The following is a 14,266-nucleotide window of genomic DNA, read 5'->3' as shown; positions in this document are numbered from 1 at the left end:
GCGGATGATGTCGTTATGCAGCTGGAGAGCGAATTCGACAGGAAGAAGGTAAAGGCCTTGCTTTGCGGTTCACACCTTCACTTCAGTATCATTACAGTATGGCTTTCACATGTCACTGCGGTGTGGAACTTACAGGGGTTATACCCCTGTTTCAGCACCTGAGGCGGTGCGTCAAGCGCCGCCTCTTTCTTATAATATATTGTGACAAATGGTAAGTGTGCAGTACTCCTAGCTCTCTCCCCCAACAAAAGAGCTCTATGACACTGTGCTTTCTGCGGTTTCTTTCGTTTTTACAGTGGAGAAAGGCTGGTGGGAGGCCAGGCCGTGGCCGCACACCTGGCGGGTGCGGCCCATCGAGCCCGTTACTGGGAGGGCCGGCAAGTCGGGCTGCTGTTGCAGTCCGACTACCGGGACGCCATGGAGCGTATCCGGACCCTGTAAGTAAGCACTGCTCTGTCTACATGTATACTTATCCCCCTCGTTATAGCGATACTTACTTGTTTCGTATCCTCTTGTCTTACCCTGCTTCCGTATTCGTGACACTAATAGTGTTTGTGTGCGCTCATGCTTGGTTTTACAGATGATGATGATGTATGAAGGTCTGGAGCTAGCTGCCGTCTTCGGGATGTGCCATTTGTTTTCAAAATTATTTGTAAGTACTTGTAACAGCTACTAACAGGCGTAGTGTAGTAACTGTGTATGCAGTGTAGTAACAGTGTGTAGTGTTTTGTGATGGTCCTGTGCTATAGCAGTCGTAATGTGTTTTGTGATGGTCCTGTGCTATAGCGGTCGTAATGTGTTGGGCTACTGAAGTACACTGCATGAAGGGATATGTGTGGGTGCTTCGACATATTCTCGTGCTTCCTAAATCCTAGATACGTGTATAGCACTATAACCTAGATGTGTGTGCGCGCGCGCGTGTGTGTGTGTGTGTGTGTGTCCGCGCATGCGTGCGTGTGCGTGCATTGTGTTCTCTTCTACAGACTCATCCAAGTCCATTTAAATAAAAGTGCATTATAGTAAACAGTATTGTGTTTTGTTACAGTGAATATGTGGGGAATGGTGGATATGCCTGAGTGTGACTGGATACCCGCGGGTTGTGACTCTTTGCTGGTCACTCTGGATTCTCCAGTATAGATTCGATGCAGTGCAGAGGGGATTTGCGGTGCGTAGCAACACTGCTTCACTGTGACACCCCTTCAATAATAATTATTGTTTTAATGCATGATACTCCGGGCGTAGCCGGTTGATTCTAACTGTATCCTGATCAAAATAGAAATTTGCATCTAATGGACCTGCATGGACAGTAGGCATTTCCCTAATCGGCCGGGCGAAAAATTCGCCGAAAAACAGTGGTTTTGAAGAAATTACCCATCTTTTCGCCGAATTTTCAAAAATTCGCATGTTGAATTCCCCGAAAACCGATGCTTCAGTGCTTCAACAGGGTGTATGTAAATGTACATGACGTAATGGGAGCGGTGACTTCAAGTACTAGTACTATGTTGAGCCGAATTCTGATCTTGGAGCTCAACGAGTGCATGGCACGTGAACTCACTTGTTTGCTGCACATCTACGAAGTGCGAATCAGGGAGTAGTATAATGACACATGTACTACTAGTACACCTTGTGTTGCACTGCGTCTTTTCCGCAGGGCCACTGAAAGTCACATGCTCCGCGTGCGTATGCGCGCATGCGCAATATGTCATTCGCTGCATGCAATGCACATCTATGTCGTGCGAATCAGGGAATAGTACGTATTTTACTACTCCCCGGTGCGAATGCACCGAACGTGCACAAGTGCACGTTCGCCACGGAAAAGAACCTTTATGGCACATTTATGGCATGCCAGGGGTCAAAGGTCAAACTCTGGGGGGTCCCGGGGCCAGACCAAGCACGACCGACACAGTGTGCCTTATTTGGCCCAAAGGTCAAAGGTCAAAAAGTGGGCCAGAACCCGCCCCGCACTTACTACTGAGGGAAAAGGTCCGTCAGATTTGGGAGAGGGAAAACGACATGATTAACATGGATAAATTTAGCAATGCTATGAATAAGGTAATGTTCAAACGGATCAATCGACAATCTAGCTAACAGCGGCATGACGTCATCTTGTAGTTTCGAGCCACAAGCAGCGCGTACAGAACGACGATAAACGGACGAGAGTCGCTGTCGGTCCTTGGCGGATAGCTTCATTGCAAAGCAAGAGCAGCAGTATAATAAGTCAGGCAGGATAACAGAGAGGATAAACTGCCGTTTTGCCTTCAAACTTAGTTGCCGAAAACACCGTCGAAGAGCGCCAATTTTCGTGCAAGTCTTCCTAACGATAAAGTCTATGTGACCAGACCAAGAAACATCACTGTCTACAATGACTCCCAGGATTCTCGTGCTAGACACTTGAGTCAGAGGCTGTTGGTTAAAAACGATTGGAGTTGAGAGGGGTTGAGAAGACTTAGAAATCATCAAAGTTACAGTCTTTGTTGCGCAGCCCAAGCTCGTCTAGATCCACAGAAATTGCAGATAACGAATCAGTAACGGTAGCGACGGCCTCAGCTTGTGTACGTCTGCTGGCATACAACGTCATGTCGTCAGCGAACATCGGGAGCTTGCAAGAAAAGGCCTCTGCTGTCAATGGGAGCTTCCGTACATAGATGTTAAATAGAACCGGACCCAGAATGGTGCCCTGTGGCACGCCACTAGTGATTGCCACCAACGGAGATGTTCCAGTGTGGGTAACCACCCGCTGTTGTCTGGCACAAAGGTATGATCGGAACCAGGCCAGGGCCGCTCCCGAAATACCGACAGCTGCGAGAGCAAGAAGAAGCTGCCGATGCTTCACCATATCGAACGCTTTTTTCAAATCAATACAGACAACCGCCGTATGCACTCCAGCGTCGCGCGAGACAAGCCAGTCGTTCGTAACCTTGGTGAGAAGCTGTCCGGTAGAACGGTGCTTCCGAAAGCCAAACTGGTCCACATGGAATGGGCAACGATCATTAAAAAAAAGATGTATACGAGAAAACACAAGCCCCTCCAGGAGCTTGGCTAGGATAGATGTCAAAGACACTGGGCGGTAGTTAGAAGGGCAGTCGCGGGGGCCTTGAGTTGACTTCAGAATTGGTGTAATGTTTGCAATTTTGAACAAGGATGGGAATTGACCAGACGAGAGGGAAGTGTTGAATAAGATAGCAAGTGATAGAGCAATTACGTCTTTTGATATTTTAAGTAGACACGGAAGAATGCCGTCCGGTCCAGGGGCTTTATTACTTTGAAGGTCACCGATCCGAAGCTTCACCTCTGCTACTGTAACGGCTGAAAACGTAGTAAGGTCGTCGGATTTAGCAGGTCCCATTGGGAGCTTGTAATTCGCTTCCTTATCTGTGACAATCGAGTGAAAATAGTCGTTCAATCGCTCAGGTGGGATGGTAACCGTTTGCTTCGGAGAGGAACGCTTTATGATCATATTCAAGGCTTTCCAGAACTGCCGAGGCTCCCGTTCATACCGCTGGCACTGGTCTGAAAAGTATAGATTCTGTAGGTGTCGATACAAGTTATTGCACTGGTTGCGCAGCTGCTTGAATTGTACAGATAGGCTCTCGTCTCGAAAGTTAGTAGCTTTTAGTTTCTTGAAGATCGATTTGCGCTTTCTAATCAAGGCAAGGAGGGGCGAGGTCATGAACGGGCAATTTTTCCGACGGGACTTCCTTTGTTTCCTGGTTGCGTACGGTGCGATGATATCAAGCACAGCACTGACTTTCCCTGTCCACTCGTCCAACATCAGGTCTGGGGTACGGGATGTAAAGATATGAAGATCGGAGGACAGCAGCATATCGCAGAAACGCTGAGCGTTGAAGTTCCGGTAGTCTCTGCGTGTTTGATGGGTAGTAGTATTGCTCCGCGCATCCATGATGGGCACTGGGACGGAAGTAATGACGAGGCGATGGTCTGAAAACTCACAGTCCACGACAGAGGCTGACGGAACTCGATCAATGTTCGTGAGAATACAGTCAATGGATGTACGGGTAGAGCATGTTATTCTTGTTGCTTCAGTTACTTTATTGGCCAGTCTGCACGGAAGTAGCAACGTGTCTTTGAGATGGTGGAACGCACTGGACGTCTGACGCAGAAAGTCCACATTTATGTCACCTAGCAACACAATATTATTCTCGCCGTCCAGCTGCTCGGTGGATGTAGCGAGCCGATTCCAAAACTCTACCGGCTCGGATGGGGGACGGTATATGCAACCAAACAAGGTACTATCTTTGCCTGTGCCAGCTCTAAGCCACATCAACTCTAGACTGGAGTGTGAGTGGTCCAAGATGTGCTTAGCCTTAACATGTTCCTTTACGAAGATGCAGATCCCGCCTCCTTTACGACATGGAGCGCAGGAGGATAGGCAAGTGCATCCATCAGCGCACGGCCTGTCTCGACGTAAGAGAATTGTGCCTGGTACAGAAACCTCAGTGTCCGAGATGCTTGAGTCGAGCCACGTTTCCGTAACCGCCAGCAGATCTAGGCAGTGCTCATCTATTAGCTTAGTTATAACATGGGTTTTATGTCGTAGGCTGCAAATGTTTATTATAGCAATAAAAACTGCTTTATGGCAGTTTTCTAAAAAAAGTTATTGTGTTCTAGTCCATGGACCCCGTCTAAAAAGTAAGAAATTAACGAAATGTGATAGCCGAAAATTAAAATTTCACACAAAACCTCACAATAATCACGACACTTGAAGATCTAATAGTACGGCTTTCAACACTTGTTTATTCCGACACTTGTACTTGTACACGTACATGTACTGCGCCAACATGCTTGCATATGAAAGAGGACCACGAGGGGAAAAGGTCGTCTCGCATCCTGTTTGTGATTATTGTGAGGTTTTGTGTGAAATTTTAATTTTCGGCTATCACATTTCGTTAATTTCTTACTTTTTAGACGGGGTCCATGGACTAGAACACAATAACTTTTTTTAGAAAACTGCCATAAAGCAGTTTTTATTGCTATAATTTCTTTTCTTTTTTTGGCTAAAGGATATTATTATTATTTTATTTATTTTACTAGGGTGTTTCCCACAGACCTATGGTCTTCTTACGGGAGCCCCTAGAAAGGTTAAGCATGAACGAACAAATGGGCGATAAGCGCGAACAGTGGAAGGCAGCATATTCCACCGATCAGGACCTATAATTGTGTCACCAATGGAATGCCCTAAAATTAATGATGGCCAACATGTAGCGCCTCTACATGTTATTATTATTTTTATTTTTATTTTACTAGGGTGTTTCCCACAGACCTATGGTCTTCTTACGGGAGCCCCTATGTACATGTACGTGTATCAATAGAGAGGTTCCGCATAACGTAATTACGTTAGTAAAAAACGTAGTCGATCTACGGAAAGTCTTACGTAAACTGCATGCGCATCTGTGTTCCGCCATACGGAGTTTTCAAATCACGTAGCTGCCCTTGGCAACTTCGAACGCGGCAGTGTACGACCAGATCGACCTGGGGAGAGAGTCATAAATTTGTACCCCAATCCACTTACGGACCAGCTACGTTATCAGAGCCCTATCTACGTACTCTACGTAGACAACTTTCCGTAAGTAGAGTGCAAACTCGCGAATTCACTGTCCTGCTCGCTGGGCGGCTATCCCTCTCTCCGCCACAACGAGATTCGGGACATCACGGCCCACCTTCTCCGGGAAGTTGCCCATGATGTAGCCGTCGAACCCCATCTCCAGCCTCTCTCGGGGGAACACTTCCCCTTGAGATCTACCATCACCGACGACAACGCGCGCCTTGATATCGCAGTCAGTGGATTGTATGGTGGACGGTTTGAGAGGACATTCCTTGATGTCCGGGTTTTCAACCCATTTGCCCCCTCGAACCAGAAGTCATCAATCCCGGCAGTGTACCGCAAGCACGAAAAGGAAAAGAGAAGAAGTTATGAGAGAAGAGTCGTTGAGGTAGAGCATGGATCATTCATCCCGGTCGTGCTCAGCACTACAGGTGGTCATGGCAAGGCAGCTGGCAATCTCTACGCTCGGATTGCATCCATGTTGGCCGATAAGAGGTCCGAGCCTTTCTCTATCGTCATGGCATACATCCGCACTCAACTGTCTTTTGCACTGGTCAATGCCGCAGTCACAGCCCTGAGAGGTCATCGGCACAAAGCGTCAAGAATCAACGGCTGCCCTTCGATCACGTTAGCAGTGGCAGAATGCAGCATGTAATGGTCAATCCTTGACTTAATTTGGTAATCGTTTTAGTACCTCGAACCCCGTGCTGAGTTTGATACGGTTTCTGGTATCTTGGCCGTAGACTACTACGCATACTGCTTCTAGCGGTTTCTTTGGATTTTACTGATTGATTACTACCGTCCGTTTCAAAAAGATTTGCAATCCTGGCGATCGCCCGCAGAGTTTGGCGTCTTACCGTATGAGCACTCGAGCGCTGCCTGGAAAAACTCACTGTGAACTCGAAGAAATATTCCGCGCGAAAGCAGGAAAAATGACAACTCACTCACGTTGATACAGTCATGTACGTCTGGTTTACAACAAACGAGTTCTTCCTCGTATCGATAATGGAGTCAGAGAGGACATGTCGAAACGAAAGTGTTGTAAATGTTGACGAGCGGCATGTGTCCCAATTCGTTTTGTGACCAAAATAGTTTCTTTGAGCTGCGATGCAATTTACTCACCGTGTGACGAAAACGACATCGACACTGACTCATTCCCAAGGCCATGACTTGGCAAAGCTATCCATGTGACTTCGACGACATTTTGAGAAAAGCAGACGCTTGTGAACGCTGATAGAAGACGGCGTTGACTGCTAAATTCAAATAAATTGGCGATCTTGAAACTAAAATAAATCTCAAAAAGCTACAGCGCGATGACTTCCATATTCACTCACACCATTGCAGTGTTGTGGGTGTGTTCACATGGCGTGAGCCAGTCAAGTGTCAGCCAGTTCGGCAGGAAGCGCGAGCTTCAACAACAAGTCGTTTGGTGCAGCCATCTTCTTTGTCTTGCACCAGCTTGATCACCAAAACAATGAAAAAAAAGTTTGACTTGAGGATAGGTTGGGATTTGAACTCACAACTTCATGGTCAGCAGACAGCATTCATAACCACAAGGCCAAAAAGGAAAGGATAAATCGTGGGTTTTGATAAGAAAATCGATACTGGCTTCCTGGGCAAATGGTAAACCATGGGAAAAGGCAGGAAACCTGGCCGAAATTCTAACTCCTTAACGGCTGGTCCAATTGGTCCGAAACCTTCACAGAACAATTTGCCGTGTCCTAACAAGCCATTCTATGTACTTTGTTGTCCAAATTTCCCTTATCTTCATACTTTTTAAGACCCAAACCTGATTGTAAATCTTTTTGAAACAGACTATAGTACATGTATACTGCTAAATTCACGGGTTTTCCCCACCCACTAACGTAAAGTTGCTCAACTTTACGTAGTGCGGAACCTCTCTATTATCAAATTCAATACCGTATTTATACGCATTGATGTGCAAGCCTTTTCTTGCAGAAAATGGAACTAGTGTTGCGTACATGTACACTGTATTCAGGTTCTTCGGCCGGGGAATCAATTATGGGTAGTGCAGTGCCGGTGATACCTTTTTTATACGCAGGTCATTCTGTGGATGTTGCAGAATTTCATGACTCTCTCATAAAATGGTCTTGTCTTTCAGAAAATTCAGATGTCCACACCCTAAATCACATTTACATGAGAATTGTAACCAGGTGCGTGCCGCAGATGTTTTTGTTGATTCTGTGTTTATAATTGTAGTCATGGGTTGTCGTGATAAGGTCATCCGGCATCATATTGTAGTGAAATCGTAATCCTGTTGATGTCGATAAAACTTTTGGAAGCAGTTCAATGACTTCAAAGTGTTACAAGTCCACGATTGTCTAAAACAACACAGCAAAGTAGGAACAATAAACATGTATTAAAATGTAAACAAATACATTGCTGAGTCCAACACCTCGTTCCAACAACTACACTGATCCTGAGGATAAAAGGGGCAAGGATATATGGTTGGAGGTACTGAGAGATAAACAAGGCACTCCATAACAATAACATGTTACACGACTTTGGGGGAGTATGAATGATATCCAGTCAAACCTCTTTAGGACGAACATCAAGGGACCGATGGCATTTGCTCTGTGAGTTTGTCTAAACCCTATTTTATAACGAGTGAATACAATTATTTCTCCAATAGAGACACGAATAGATTTCTTCTGCAGCGAAAGATTCTAAGCCAGACCAAACCATTGACTCGTCTTTTATGAAACAAATGAGTCACTGAACCTTTCTTTAGCAACATGACGGCAACTGAAACAACAACAGAGAAAATACGATACATGTACAGCACATTCTTGCAGGTACAACAAACAGATTGCAGATCGTAATTCTTGCTCTACCGGCACGCAACTTTATTTGGGGCAGTGCAATCTCGGCGCTACTCACAAATCAAACAGCCCAGGCTCGAGTAAACAAATCCAATGGTACGAGATTTTCACGAGACGAGACTGCACCCATTGGCTTGTTTCGTATGAAGCAAACAAGTCACTGAATGCATGAACCTCTCCATAATGGAGATTTTCCCTGATATGCGAATTTATTTTGCATACTAGTACTCGGCCAATGCGTCCTTGAACCTTCCCCTCCAGATTGGGAACTGCCAACGATGCTATGCCACTGCAAAATTCAGATTCTACCCTATGATCGGGGCACGGAATGCCGGAAGCAATCATGACCAGTGCCTTACTTGTAACGTACCAATGTACAATGAACTTGAGTATTTCGACAACACATCTAAGCCTCAGCAGCAACATACAATGTAAGCCTTACCGTCAAGAAGGTGAACTCGCGTTCTTCGCACACTGTTGGCAAGGGCAAAGAGATACGAATGGATCTAAATCCGAATAAAATCAGCACACATTTCCGTAAATGAAAGGGTGAGCAGAAGCAAATGAATCGAAGGAAACTGGTCAACTCAGAGATCACCTGTCATTGAGTATTCCGTAAAAGGAGGCCTCGACAGCAGAAAAGCTTTATTTAGAAAAGATATCCTGTCAGCTTTTCCATTATTTATTGTATTCCACCTAAAATCAGCACACTTTTCGTAAATGAAAGAGTCAACACAAGCAAATGAATCAAAGGGAACTGGTCAACTCACCTGTCATTGAGTAATATTCCGTGAAAAGAGGTCTCAGCAGAGCCGAAGCGAAATAAGCCAGGACACGAAATATCCGAAACAGCTCATGCAAGAAGCAGTTCCAAAGAAGGAAGTTCCTCGCGCATGCACATCCGAAAACGGACTGCACTGCATGCATGCAACACAATGTCTGCCGTGCACGTGCACAGCACGCGGCTACCACGCGTTGGTAGATCTAATACCGAGCACCTTACGTAGAAACTTATGTAGCCTAAGTGAAGTACCGAGCACCTTACGTAGAAACTTACGTAGCATAGCGGTGTCGTTTTTTCTGCCATGTGAACACAATTACCCATATAAAAACCGCTCTGTGAGCGGTTCTGAAAAACCTCTACTGGTGCAGCCTGTTAGAAAATTACCCCCACAACCGGTCTCAGGCATACCACGGCCAAAACACCACACAGGTCTGGACAAGAAATTATACTAACTGGAAGGTTATTGTTTGTGCTAATACATACGACAGTACAACAAGAGAGAGAAGTTTGTTCACAAAACCATCGCCATCGGAACACACCAGAACTACTGTAAAAAGAGCTAAGAACAGCGTGTATCAGAAAGGAACTGGAGCATGCATGCGTACCACAGCAAGCGCAAACAGCTGCACAGCATACATGCATGCGTACAAGAAAGCCGCAACCACAGGATGAATCACGCACATGAATCACATGACAGGCAACAAGAGGTAAGAAGTAATGTCAACTACACAAGACAGAGTCATACAAGAGAAAGTCATACTTGTAGTTCGATTACACGTTCCCACCAGTTGGCATTACTGGCGGAACCTAGCCGGGGCATTTAGGCCATCACGGGGTCGAAGACGCATTACTTCCTCAGGCTCTACTGGCTGGTCTTCCGCTGTATCATCGGCATTCACACCATCTGTCGGGTCCGAGACATCAGGCTTGATAAGTGACACGTTGACCGTCTTCATTTGCAGCAAGCCTCCTGCATCTCTCTGAATTCTGACGGTGACAGGGGTCACAGTCTCAGTGACGACCCATCCATCCTCGTATGGCGGGAGCCTCTTCTGCTGGCGCTGTGGGCGTAGCATCATCACACGGTCTCCACGGCTGTACGGGTTCTCGGCCTCGGGGCTGCATGCGTCAGGCCGTGACAGCTCCTCTTCCACCAAGTCGCGTATCTGGCTAGCCCTGTTCGCAAGCTTGGTCACCCACGCACTTAGAGACTCAGCCGCAGCATCCTTCTCCACAATGAGATGACGTGGCAACCAGCCAAACATGGCCTCCATAGGGCTAATACCGGTGGCAGAGTGTGGCCGCGTACGGTAGTAAAACAGCAGCACTTCTAGGTCGTCCTTCCAATCAGATGACCGGTCAAGCACCTTCCGTATCATCGTCAAGAGCGTACGGTTCATCCGCTCTGCTGATCCCTGTGACTGCGGGTGGTAAGCTGCTCCAGTGCGCACCTTAGTTCCAAAGACGCGAAACAGCGAACTCACAACAGCATTCGCAAACTCCGTTCCGTTATCCATCCTCACGACTTCAGGCGCGCCAAACTGCAGGCAAACCTTGGTCACAGCTTCAGCGACTGACTTGGCATCATGACGAGGTAGCGGTATAGCATCTGCCCACTTTGTAAAAGCGTCGACAATGACTAGCACACAGTGATACCGCCCTGAGCGATCGATACCGAGCTCCAAGGTGTCAATGACTATCTCACTCCAAGGCTTTCCTGGGATGTCCGGGCGAACAGGCTCTCCAACAGGACCTCGCTTCGTGCTTGCTCGGACACAGGCCTGGCATCGGCGCACATAATCTTGGCAAGCTGTCGACATCGACGGGAAATAGCACTCAGCTCTCAGCATGTCATGCATAGTCTGCCAGTTGGCATGACCAGAGTTGGCTTGCACAGCACTGACAAGCTGACCTTGTAGCGACTCTGGTATCACTGGCACAGCAACGCCACCTTCCACAGGCAGCTTCACACTCCGGTACAACATGCCTTTGTCAACCAGTAGCTGTCCGCCGATCTTCTTGTAACACTCCACCGTCACAGGCTCCCCCTTCTCCACTTGGGCAATGGCTTGACGGACATCAGCGCACTGCTGTTGCGCAACACTGACTTGCTCCAAAGTCACAGGTCCAATCACCATCAGGGCCATGGCAGCTACATCATCCTTCAGCAGGGTCTTAGCATAGTGCGTCCACTTCTGAGGAACGCGAGTTAGCCGGTCGGCCTTGTTGTCAGCTGTCGGAACCCAGATGACTTCCACTTCCAGACCCAATTGTGCCACGGTCTCTTCGATAACCTGCAGACGACGTTGGATAAGCACGCTATGCAACCCACTGGTCTTCACGCGCTTGGAGTCGGTCAGTGTGGCGCTTGTCGTCCATCTTTCTCAGCCAACTGCAATCCTCGATGATACAGCCATTGAACTCCAAGGCCGCGCCATACGCGATATCAGAAGCATCGCACCAGACTTTGCATGGATCCTCTGCACTTCCGGGACCTTGCCACACACCGCCGACTGGGTCATCGCTGCTGAGGCGCTGGGCTAAATCAATGCAAAACTTCTTGAGCTGGTCAGGCAACGGATCGTCATACTTCAAGCCGAGAAGGCTAGTTAGACGCTTCAACCAGCTACAGTGCACTCGAAGCCAGCTCGCAACTGGGTAGTGGCCCACCAATGCTCCACACCACTTGTACACTGCACGACGTGTCAACACGTCCGGCAACGCGGTTCGGGGCCCATCTCGCCTAGCCCACTTGACCTCACCGCTGTCATCCTTGCTCAACTGCAGGCCAAGAACGCGCGCGGTCGCCGGGTCTTCCGCCGGCTTTGTCGGGAGTCCATACTCTGCCAGCTGCTTGACGACGGCATCCGTCTGCTCCTTGGGCAGGGGCGTACGCCGCTCGCCTCCAGGAGTGGTTCCCATGCCAACTGATGAACCACCATTACACACAATTGAAATGCTGTTTTTCGTACCCCACAGAGTTTCTGCATATTCTCCTCAGACTGGGTGAAATTGACGTCCACAAGCTGCTGGACGATGTCATTGCTACGCATTTATGGTTTTAAAAGACTGAACTTTTCCCCGTTTTATGGATGTTTTCACGGTTCAGCATGACGATTGCATGCAGTCTTGAAAGCTGCCTAAGTTTCGAATCATCTGGAGCAAACATCACACAGGGCAAGCAGAAGCCACCATTGCATGCCTGTCAAAAGACTATCCAGGGTAACTCCTCCAACAAGGATAGTTGAAAGCGGCGCTGTTTGCCATCCATCTGGATACGCACAGGAAATGAAATCCTTCGCCTGCGGTGGCGCACAATGATTGTCGATGACGGAAATCTTTTCCGTGTCCAGCAAATTTCGGGGGACTGGATTCCACTGTGGACGTCGACTTTCAGAATATCCCTTCCAACACACTCCCATGTCATTGAAGTAAGTTTTGGATGATCCAGCAGCTTCCAACAACGGTCGCTCTACAGCTTCGCCGACGATTTCTTCCTCAGCGCTGCTCGTTGCATGCATACTTCACTTGCACGTCAGGTGCGTCTGCATTCTCATCTATCGCTTGACCTTTGCCACTAGCACTGGCTACACACTTTGCCTGCAGCTCAAAATAGCTCTGAATAGAGCGCTGGCCCTCTGGATGTCGACTCTTCATTTTTCTTTTCCACAAAGCGAAAGCATCGTCAAAACACGACCAACTTTGTCAAAACAAACTCCAAAAGAAAATTTGACTCTGAGATCGAGGAATCCGGCGATGTACCGGTAACTAGACTAGAGACTTTGTTGAACCCATGATGGGTTCAGGCATGGCCCAGTTCAGTAGATCTACGCTGTGTCCCACTCCCAGCACCACTTTCACACCTGGGCTACCGTCCTCGGACCGGTAGGCGGACTCCAGACATGCACTGCATGCACTTGCACTGTGAGTCTGTGAGCGCGCTACTATTAGTATTACTATTACTAGCGCTGGGCCAGGATCAAAAAATTCTCTGTACCCATATCGAATTTGTTTTACTGGTTCCCGGGCATCCCGGGAACCGCCCTATGTACGCCCCTGTTGGGTACATATAGATCGTCGATATAGTTGTCGACAGCCGGTGTCGCAGACCGATACATTCTCTGTTTCGAGTTGTTTGCATGCGTATGTTGCGAGTGGATCACGATAGATTGAGACGCTCGAATTATTGCTAGAGTTTTAGAGTTTCTTACCTGAGATGTATTTTCGCTGCGATTGAAGTTCTGCTGCAGAAGTGTTAGGATTATTTACCACTACCTGACAGGGTTTGCTGTCACCCAGCGTCGGGTGCTAACACCCTCTGACAGGTGTAACCCTTCAGCTTCATTCTTTTCTTCTTTCTTTCACAACCGTATTTTGAATATTTCTGTTTGTTTGATTTTGTTCTGCACCTGGTCGTTGCTTGCAGACCAGTCGCCATATTTTCTATAGTTACGCTGACTGTGCAGTCGCGTACTCATGACGTAGTAGTGTAGTGTGTCTTCTAGAAGCTGTGTCAGATTTGTTCTCTTGACCCTTTCGCTTTCTTTGACATCACGTATCCATATCTAGAAGCCGTGTCAGATTTGTACTCCTGACCCTTTCGCTTTCTTTGACATCACGTATCCATATCTGTTTCACGGGAGCTTTTGTGAACCCGCGCGGTCGCGCGCATGGTTCCCCCGCATCTTGCTGTGTTGTACGATAATTTGGTACTACGTTATTTTCTTTATCCTTTTCTGGACATCTTGGTCCTTTTCGGGCCTTCTTGTTCAGGTTTTCTTGTCGTTTGTCTTTTGTCTCTTCGTCTTTCAATCGAGTGATTGTTGGAACCAGGTTGCCTACGATGTCTCCTACGACCCTTGTGTGAAGTATTATTGAAGAGCCTTGTTGGCCACATTTTTTGGCGACCACGCCAGGATGGCATCGTTAGAATTAGGCGATCTGGAGGCCACGTTTATCAGAAACGGTACGGCGTACGGTTATAAGGAGAATGACCTCAGAGAATATGTCGATGCTCGTTTGGCTGAAGTTAAAGAGAGAAACGAACGAGCGGAAACCCGGTCCGTGGCCCAACTG

The 14,266-nt window shown here is 47.6% G+C and overlaps 1 long non-coding RNA gene across 1 annotated transcript; it reads left to right on the top strand.

The window, feature by feature from the left end:
• The first annotated feature begins 108 nt into the window (after positions 1 to 108).
• On the top strand, positions 109 to 1,024 carry LOC135829350 (uncharacterized). The gene is made up of 4 exons (XR_010555798.1): positions 109 to 211; positions 297 to 437; positions 581 to 652; positions 984 to 1,024. It is a non-coding gene; the product is annotated as an uncharacterized LOC135829350 (long non-coding RNA).
• The last annotated feature ends 13,242 nt before the right edge of the window (positions 1,025 to 14,266 follow it).

This window comes from Sycon ciliatum, chromosome 13 (assembly GCF_964019385.1).
Source record: "Sycon ciliatum chromosome 13, ocSycCili1.1, whole genome shotgun sequence".
NCBI classification, from domain to species: Eukaryota; Metazoa; Porifera; class Calcarea; order Leucosolenida; family Sycettidae; genus Sycon; species Sycon ciliatum.
Note: the sequence above shows the minus strand (reverse complement) of the source record. Positions and strands in the feature narration are given on the sequence as shown.